General features: G+C 33.3%; 1 pseudogene; it reads right to left on the reverse strand.

The window, feature by feature from the left end:
* Positions 1-9,159: 9,159 nt before the first annotated feature.
* On the reverse strand, positions 9,160-9,406 carry LOC143680507 (V-type proton ATPase subunit e 1 pseudogene; annotated as a pseudogene).
* Positions 9,407-10,456: the final 1,050 nt, after the last annotated feature.

Below are 10,456 nucleotides of genomic sequence, written 5' to 3' on the forward strand. Positions count from 1 at the left end.
AGCATCACTTGTTGAAGAAAGTATTTTTCCCCCTTGAGTGGACTTGGAACTCTTAAGAACAATCAATTGGCCATAGATGTTTGAGGGTTTCTTCCTGTACTATTAATTAGATTCTATTGGTCTATGTCTGTCTTTGTGCCACTAACAGCTTGTTTAGATTGCAGTAGCTTTAAATTGTAATGTTACAGAACTGTAAAATGTTTTACTGGCTAGCAGCTGACAGGAACAGATAAATTGGGGGGCAGCAGTTGTGTGAAAATTCTCATTCTGTCCTCAGGAGTTTTTAGACCTTGGGCAATTGGTCTATGACTCACACCCAGTAGTTGTATGTACATTGATGTTACTGACAGAACCTTCTCAGAAGTATAATAAGTACTAAATGAAATGACAGGGTTTTATAAAAATGTCAAAGTAAATGTTTAAATATAAACGTACTCAATGATTCTAGATGTTTTGGTTTGCAAGCTGCCAGAATGTGATATACCAAAACTGGAATGGCTTTTATGAAGGGGAATTATAAAATTGTTCAAACTAAGGCATACAGGAAAAGATACCTTAATTCAAGGAAGGATGATGGGTCAGAAACGTTTCTGTCAGCTGAGAAGTCACATGGCTGGCATCTGCTTGTCCCTTGCTCTTGGGCTCCATTGCTTTCAGTCTCTGTTGTTGTGTTGGTTCCTCACTTTATTTATCCAAGGCTCGCTTGCCTCCTTTGTCTTCCCTTGGCTCTCTCCAAGTTCTGACTTGCTTAACATCTCATGGCAATGTCTGCTGAGCTTCAATCCAAATATCTGTATTTCTGTTCTCTGAAGCATCTGTTCTCTAAGCATCTATGTTTGCTCTCTTGGCTCAGCTCTGAGCTCCCCCCAAAATGTTTCCTCTTTTAAAGGCTTTCAATGAACTAATCAAGACCCACCCTGAATGGATGCAGTCACATTTCCATCTAATCAAAAGGTCACACCCACAATTGGGCATGCCACAAGCTAGCTCCACAAGATTGAATCAGGACCAAAACATGGCTTTTCTGGGGTACATAATTCTTTCAAAACAGCATGCTAGGTCTCAATTTTCTTCTCTTGAGATGCAGATAATGATACAGTTGATATATTAATAATTAGAACTTATTTTATAAAAGCCCTTTATGCATGATATCTTAGTTAATCCTTACAAGAACTATTCTAAATATTATTATTATTTCTGATTCACAGATATAGAAATAGAGGCACAAAGGAGTAAGTATAAGTTCAGGAAGAACATATAATGGATAGTTTTTTATGGCAGAGCCAGGACTATATCTGCTGATTCCTATGCCATTTTTTTTTTCAAAAAGAGGTAGTAAGAACAATATCTTCTATGCTTTTGTCTTCTTGACCGAGAATGCTCTTTGTGGACTTAAGCAAGAAAACATTGAAGCAAACCAACACATCTACCATGTCATAAAACAATTGAAGTGTCTCATGGACACAGAGTAAGGAAAAGAGAACCAGTCTGAGAGTCAAAATGGCTGGCTGTGGGCTTCCTTATGCTGCTAATTCACTCATCAAGAAGTCACTGAGGCTTCAATACCTGTCAGAGCCTCTGGTAAACAAAAGTACTGTGAATGTTTGTTGATAAGAATATCTTATTTTTGTTTTTATATACAAGTCATTTATTTCGATATTGGGTTAATTCAAATTGCTTGTTAATCCCCATCATTAACTTGATTTAACTGAGTAAAAATACTGACCATGAATTAGCATATTCTGGTTTATTGTCAGGTAACCAATGGTAGCTATTCATTTTAACTTAATGATAAGGACTGTGTGGTGTTTAGGTTCAAGTGTCAACTTGGCCAGGTGATGCCCAGTTGTCTGTTCAAGCAAGCACTGGCCTGTTACTGCAAGGATATTTCATGGCTGGTTAATAAACCAGAAAGTTCATTATTAAATCATCAGTCAGTTGATTGATCACATCAACTAGGGGTGTGGCTTCTGCACTGAAATAATCCAATCAGTTGGATATAACCCAATCAGTTGAAGGCTTTTAAGGGAAGGTTTTCACTTTAACCTTTCTTGGAGAGTTCTTCAATGACCTCCACTAAAGTTCCCAGATAGCGCCTGGGCTATGGAATTTGGGCTCGTGCATCCTCATAGTTGCGTGAGACACTTTTATAAATTCTCATATTTACAGACATTTCCTGTTTGTTTTGTTTATCTAGAGAACCCTAACTAATACAGACTGGTTTTCTTCCATAACATCAATCACATGAAATGTAGGCAAAAGCATCCTCTTTATATTTTCCATGGAATACAGAAGTAATAATTGCCCAGAGCCCTTTAACTGAAACCTACTGAGCTAAGTAGAATGGATTCTGCTACACCCTTTAGAAAGTAAGCCTCTGGAAATTGAACTTTTTAGTAATTAAACAACCATAAATTTTTCTACACAACTCAGAAAACATAAAAAAGTATTCTGTATAGAACCTCTGATTTATTCTATCTGTGTTTGGGGGAGAAACATATTTCAAAATAAGAAAAATCCTACCTGCAGTATTATTATTTCAGTATTTTTTTTTCTCATAGTTGTAGTTTGATATACTTTACAATGTTGCTGATTTTCTTCTAAAGCCACTTTATAGTGGGACATATGAATACTGTCATATATTAGGTCACTACAGGCTAAATATATTTTCTAAGTCTGTTAGTTGTCATTTCAGCATTCTAAGAAAACAGCACTGGCTGAGAATTTAGGCTCCCTGTACTTAAACTGGTAGTAAAGATGTCATTACTAATCCACAGACCCAACTGAATCTTTGGATTCCTCAACAGAATGTTTCTGTATATTGCTTAATTATTTTCCAGACTTGTAGGCTCAAGGTAATATTAACTACTACATATTAATCTGCCATGGCATATAGTTTATGAGATTTTTTCACGGATTGACTTACAAAAAACCATTTTTATTGTTATACAGTTAAGTCTTTTTTAAAAATAGATTCTTTGAAAAAGAAGATGACACTTAAACCAGTAAAGCATTATAATTTTAGATAACATTTAAATGTATAATATATTATATTCAGTTAATAAAATCAGATTTGATCTCCAACTGAGAAGTGAAAGGTTACATTATAAATCTATATCTGCTAGTATTCATCCCCATCCTTTCTGATTTCAATTGTATTTAATATTGTTTTAAATGGATTTATCAATAAATTCTGAAATTAGATTCTGGAAGAAAAGAACATCAATTGTATTTTCAGTGTTCATTTATAGAATATTTATCAATTCACTGTCAAAAAGTTGATATTGGATGTTGAAAGATAAATTACATTTATGAATCTTTCTATTAGAATAATATTAATAAAGATTGATTAAAAGATGTTATACAACCATTATTTATCCTTAAGAACAATAAATTAGAGAAACAGCAGTTAGATTGTTTATTTTTACTTAATAATGAGAAAAATGTAAGAGAATTATGAGAATATTTAAGAGGTGTAATATATTTCTGAAATTATATTAGACTGAATCCTCTTGAAAGTGAGTTCTTTCATAGTGATCAAAGTTAAATGACTAGAACTTCTGGGGAATTTTGCTGAATTCAAAATAATAATCTTGGACAAAATTTTGTAAACTGACATAATTTTTATGTGTAATTCATCAACAAAAAATAGTAAGCAGTTTCTTTAATTTTTCTGAAGCAAACTAACAAAATAATATTTTCCTCTCAGAATTCCCATGCAATAAATGGATGACACCGACATAAGACCACTGATTGTTTTAGATCAGTGTACATGAATCATGAACAAATGCAAAGCTTTGAGCTGGGCATTAATATCCATAATTTATAGGTGAAAAAAGCAGAGGTTCAGTGTTTAACTTGCCCAAGTCATATAGATAGTAGCAGAAAGTTTCAGGGATTTCATCTCAGCTTTTCTCCTTTCAAAGTTCAGGCTCTTTCCACCATTATATTACACAGCCAGAAAAAATCATTTATTGGCATGGTACTGTTGAAAAAGAGTGAACATTTTGGTGAATTAAATACCAAAAAAACTCTATATAAAAATACTCTAATTAAATGCTAATATATTGAGGACAATAATTGAGAAATGAGGAAAACAACATAATCTGAAAAAAATCAAAATATTGTGTCATCTTGGCACTATTTTTAATGGCAAATTTTAAAACTATGCAAAATATAGTTTTATTTTCCAATTATTTCAATTTAGGAGAAAATATATAGCATATCTGTGAACAGCAGTTGTCACAAGTTTATAATCAGTTTCTATTCTGTCTTTTAAAAATAATCTGCTTTATTCACATTCGTAGTAGAGTGGTATGGGGGGCAGAGCTCAGACAACATAAAGAAATTTTCAATATTTAGAGATATCAAAGCAGTTGTATCTGTTGCCCCAAAACTTCTTGAACCCTTTGCCATTAGAATTGCTTAAAAATAAATTGGATGGCAATTATAGATTAAACTTGCCTACATGTTTCTGTCAAGCACAACTAAGTGGTTATTATGAAGTGTAAAAGTAAAATAAGTGGGTGCCATAGGTTCTACCAGCATCAAGGGAATTTCAGAGTGTTACCTTAAAATTTTAAGTAAGTGATTTTGTACTATCTTAACTGTAAATTGGATATCACATAAACTTTATATTGTATTACATTCATGTGCAAAGAAAATATTTGTTCATTGCAGTTTTTCATTTGGTCAGCCTTCTACAATTCACAATATATTCAAAAAATATTCATAGTCTAATAATTTATTGATAATTAAGGCAAATAGATATTACGCGAACTTCAATTTTCATTTCCGAAATGTATATTTCAACTGTATTCAAAGGCCATTAGGAAAAATGTAAAGAAGAAAAAAATATGTAGATTATAAATGTTAGAATATCACTACATCACTAATATTTAATTTACAGGTAACTATTTTGTAGCAGTTTATTTATTGACCAACATAAAGAATTAGAAATATTGTAATACATTCATCAACATTAGAAGGATTTTGCACAGATATCACTATGGCTTATGGCTATGGATATCTATATATGAGGTAACCCTTGTTCTTTTACCCTTCTAAGGGAAATGAGGGATCACCTAAGGAGTTTCTAAAAAGGACACTGATAAAATTATCTGGGAGTCCTATACTTACGCACAAAAGCCTCTTTTCTCATTAACTTAAATGTCTGTTTGTTGTCATAATTAATGTAAGACTGAGTGCAGATCAGCAGATATATTATCCTGTAAGCTACAGAAGCTCAGCGAGGCCACCCACCTCTCTGTCAGGAGGAGAAGTCCCTTGTGTCCTCATCAGTGAGTCTCGGGCTTGGAGGTGTTTGTCCTTTCTTACTTCCAGCCACTTGGGGAACAGAGGGAAATGAAAGGTCTCGTTTCTTGAACTTCGCAATGTCTATCTTCTTTTTGGTATTTTTTCCAAAGTATAGTTTTCCTAAGAAACAAATAATAACTTCAAGTTACAGTTATTTGAAAACTTCTCTGCTTATTAAATATTGTCCACATGTACACACTGCTGCAAAAGTGGTGTTTCACCTAAATAAGGAGACTCGTGGACCAATCTTGGTGATAAATTAGGTGCTTCAGAAAAGAGTGTTTTTGCTCTGAGAACTAAATTAGCTAAGTTATTTCCTTCAATGCCCCTTCTTAAATTTTGCATAAAGCAAAATAATTTTAAAGGAAACTTAGCAGAAAGATAATCCACAATTAGTGTGTTTGTGTGTCTGTGTGTTTCCTACTAAATTACAGATGCTATATAGACTATACCAGTTTTTCTACTGATGTCTTTTTTCTCTTCCAGGACCTAATTCACGATGCCACATTACATTTGCTAATCATGTCCCTCTAGTCTCCTCTGGTCTGCAACATGGACTCCTGGTTTTCCTTGTGTTCATGCCCCTGAGAGTTTTGAAGAGCACTACTCAATTATTTTGTAGAATGTACCTAAATTTTGTTTGGTCTGTTGATTTCTTATGGTTATACTGGCATTGAGATTTTGGAGGAAGAGTATCATGGAGGTGAACTGCCCTTTTCATAACATGTCAGTGAGTAAGTGACATAAATATGACTTTTCCTGGTGATGTAAACTTGACCACCTGGTTAAACCTGGTCTCCATGCAAAGTTCCTTTTTTTCCCTATCTCATTCATTCTTTGGAAGCAACTCATGAATGAATGAAGTTCCACCTCCTGAATGGGAATGAAGTCTTCATTTCATCTGGAAGCTTTTAAAATAGTCCCTCCTCCCACATTTACTAATCCAGTCATTTTCCCCTTCCTATTCAATGCCCATCATTTCAAAATGACTGAAATTAATTCATGATAATATGACTATTTTGTTTACTTTTATTCCTCACCTTCAATTTGGGAATGGATCACATTAATTCTCAGGTAGAACATATAGGGAGGGTAAATACTCCTTCGGTATCAACTGGTATTATTTAGATTTGGTCAAACCAATTGTGTATGATATGTCACTAGAGCTATACCCAAAATCATTGAAAGCAGAGACTTGAACAGGTATTTGCACACAAATGTCCATAAGCGGCGGTATTCACAATTACCAAAAGATGGAAGCAACACAGGTGTCCATCAATCCATGCATGGATAAATAAAATGTGGTATATATGTGTATATATATATATATATATATATATATATATATATATATATATATATGGCTGAATAATATTCCAAAGTGTATTCAGCAATAAAAAGAATGAAGATCTGATACATGCAACAACAAGATGAACCTTGATGACATTATGTTGAGTGAAATAAGCCAGACACAAAGGGACAAATAGTGTATGATTTCACTGATATAAATAATTAGAATAAGCAAACTTATAGAGTCAGAATCTAGAGTATAGGTTTCCAGGGGTCAGTTTGGGGATAGGAAAGGGGAGTTAATGTTTAATTAGTAGAGAATTTCTGTTAAGGTTGATCATAAAGTTTTGGAAATGGATGGTGCTGATGGTAGCACAACATAGTGAATGTAATCCACAGCATATGTGAATGTGGGTGAAAGGGGAAATTTTGGGTTATATATTTGCTACTAGAAGAAAAAATTAAAAAAAAGAAAGAAACAGGACTGAACAACACATTGAGCCCTATTGTAACTATAGTTCATAGTATAATTGTAGTTAATAGTACAAATTTTAAAATGCTCTTTCATTAACTATAGTAAATATACCACACTAATACAAATATTAATAAAAAGTAGTATTTTATGTATTTTTTGCATGATATTTCTGTAAACTTACAACTTCTTTAATAAAGACGAAAAGAAGTAAAGTTCTGGTCATTTATTCAAGAAAATGTCTCTGGGGCAAAATGCCTTCTATTAAGGGCAGCTGCAAAAAATAATTGGGACACTTAAAAATGACAGAGGGGTCACTGTAGCTTCCTATTTGCGTTATTGAGGAACATATATCCAAAAGTGACTTTACTTAAGGTCATTGAGTTATTTGGTGCCCCAACTTTCCTTTCTTAGGTTTCTTCTTTTCAGACACACTAAGTCTATCTTTCTGGTTTTGATGATTGCGATACTGACTAAAGAATGCTTAGATTCCCCTCTAAAAGAATAAACAATCTGTTTAAAAACACTATAAGAAAATAACTTATGAAGAATATAGATGCTTGAACTCAAACCATTTTTTCAAACCATTTTTAATAGCAACATAAAATGTTATAATGTCTCAAGTTTTCTCCTATTTGATCTCTCTTATTCTCTGCCCTTTCACCCGTTTTATAGCGTATGAATTTCATTCAGTTGAATAATGGTGTAGCCACTGGACTCTGAGCATTTCCTCAGCTCTTTCTAATGCTGTTAATGCTGTGCATAAAAGTATAAGACCAATTCAAAATAAAAATATTATTTGAATTTAATTTGGTAATTTTATATATTATTAAATCTTATAATCATCGTATTCAAATACAACAATATTAAGGACTAATGAGTAAATGTATCATGGTTTATATGAAGGAAGAGTTTCATTAGCTTCAGTAGAATATATTTGTTTTTCTCTTATTTAGTAAAATATTTAATCCTTTAACATTTGAGCTCAAATTCAAAATAAAAAACTTAAGAACAATGTAGTTAAAATCCAAATTATTATAAAATATTAACAATTAGAATTTTTCCCTTTCAATTAACTAACAATATTTAATTTGCACTTTGAAAAGGAGACAAAGAGTAAGTTGGCAATTTGGTAGTACTGGTTTATTTAAATTGCAGGGTATACTGCAGACATGATATAAAGTTGGCAAAATTATAATGTTCTTGACAAGTAACAAGTGTTACTGCTTGTAAACAAGTTAAAATATTGTTTCTGAAAATGTGTTCTTAAGAAATTCCGAAATACCTGTGACTTTTTAAAAATGTAGATTCATGGACTTGATCACATAACACCTGAATTACAATCTTCGAGGCTGCATTTTTTAATGAGTTCCTGGGGTGTTTCCTAACCACTTTTAAGTTTAACAACCTCTGATATTCTGATACTTTAAGAGCATGTGTCTTCAAAAAAAAAATAATGGTATGTTCAGTGAAACCTTAATATTGAGCATAAATGCTTAACAATTATTAATCCATCTATATTATTCTCACAAGAATTTTCACAATACAAGACACACATTTTTTTTTTCCATAGAAAGTAGAAAAATAATTCATTCCAAAAGATGGCAGAAATAAGAAATAAGAAAATAGAGTTTGGTGTAATTCTGTCATGTTGGGGCAGAACTTCCCTTGAAACATGGAGTCTTAGTGGTCTTGCAGCAGTTTCTGGGCTGATCTTAAACCCTTCACTGATTGCAGTGTAAGCAGGCAGGACCCTTTTTCAAATTCATAGATTTCCTAAAAAGAGTGCCATATTTCTCAGAAGAATATCACCTTTCATCTCAGAAGATCACATACACGTTTTGTAGAGTCAACCCAGTTTAGGTTAAGTAGGCACATCATTCATCAAAGTGTAAAAAAAGTGACAGGAAAAAATATTGCATTTTAGATAAGATACTCAAATGTCATATGAATGTTTAAGGCAGCTGATGCCCAAATGGGTGAGTTAAGGAAGGTGGTCTGAGGTTGGAGGTGATTTTGCATCTAGGAGAATTCTCTTCATGACCTCCATGACTTTAACACTGGAGAAAATGTCTTCTGCCTCAAAGCCAATGAGGCTGGAGATACCAGATGGTTTCATTTCTCAGTTGTGGTCCCAAGAGAGGGTTGAGTTGGACGGGACTTGCGATCAGCTGAAAAAGATAGCAGCAAAACTGAACAGGTCACCACTGTGGTGATAACAACTCCCCGGTGGGGTCCTTTCGGGATGAACCTGGGCACAAAGAGGCCAACGAAGCCCCAGAACATGCGCGTCACGATGAGAGACACCACGAGGCTGTGGTACGCCATGACTGCACCAGAGCTGCTGGCCTCTGCCTCTTCACCTCACTTTGGTCCCACCCGCGACACTCATCTTTAAAAATTCTCATGGATGGAATTTAAATAACTTTTCCGTGGCTATATAGAAATTATTATAAGTGCAGAATTTTGGGAGGTATATATTTCAAGTTATCTTTGGCTATATTTATAAATACCGGCTATTTGAGTAATTTTGATCAAATCGCATTTTCTAATTTAGATTTGAATTCTGCCACAAAAGGCCAATAAATCATAAAATTATTTATTTTATTGTATCTTTGACTTACAATTTTTTTTTTAAATTTACATTCTCTCTGTTTCTTTAACTTCATACATTGTATATCACATTTACTATATGCCAGGCACTGATTTATGGAGAATTCAAGTATTAATTTATGTAATACCCATAACAGGCCTAAGAATTAGGAGCTCTTATTATCTGCACTTTAGAGGTGAGGAAACTGAGGGACAGAGAGGTTATCTGACTTACTCAAGACCTCAAAGAAACCAGAATTCAAATCTTAACAGTCTAGGCTCAGAGTCATGCTTTTAATCCTTACACTCTGCAGCCTTTAACATGAGATTGATAAATCTCTTTGAGGTCAAAAGTTGGGAACTTGATTTTATTGGGCTTTTTGCCTAATTTTTTCCATAGTAAATATGAGAGAGGCCAATTTCAAAAATCTGTTTGAACAAGTCTTAATAGAAATAAATCATTTTGGCAGGCAGCTCTAAAATAATGTCTTATTTTCTTTTGCAGGATTTGCAATTAAAAATTATTTCATCAAAAATTAATATTCCAATTTTATAAGATGAAGCCTGACTTTTATTTTCCTCTTGTAAAATCAGACACTAACCAAAAAAGGAATTGGTTGGGATTTTGTTATGTATTTGACTTCACTATTTCTATTACAGAGGCTCTTCATCACCATGGACTTGAACGTAAAATGAAAAAAAAAATTAATATGGCTTATAGCAGTAATCCTCTTAAATGCTTGAGACTTTGCCAGCTTTCAACTAACAAGCCAGGTTATTAACGGC

Source organism: Tamandua tetradactyla, chromosome 4, assembly GCF_023851605.1.
Source record: "Tamandua tetradactyla isolate mTamTet1 chromosome 4, mTamTet1.pri, whole genome shotgun sequence".
In the NCBI taxonomy this organism is placed as follows: Eukaryota; Metazoa; Chordata; class Mammalia; order Pilosa; family Myrmecophagidae; genus Tamandua; species Tamandua tetradactyla.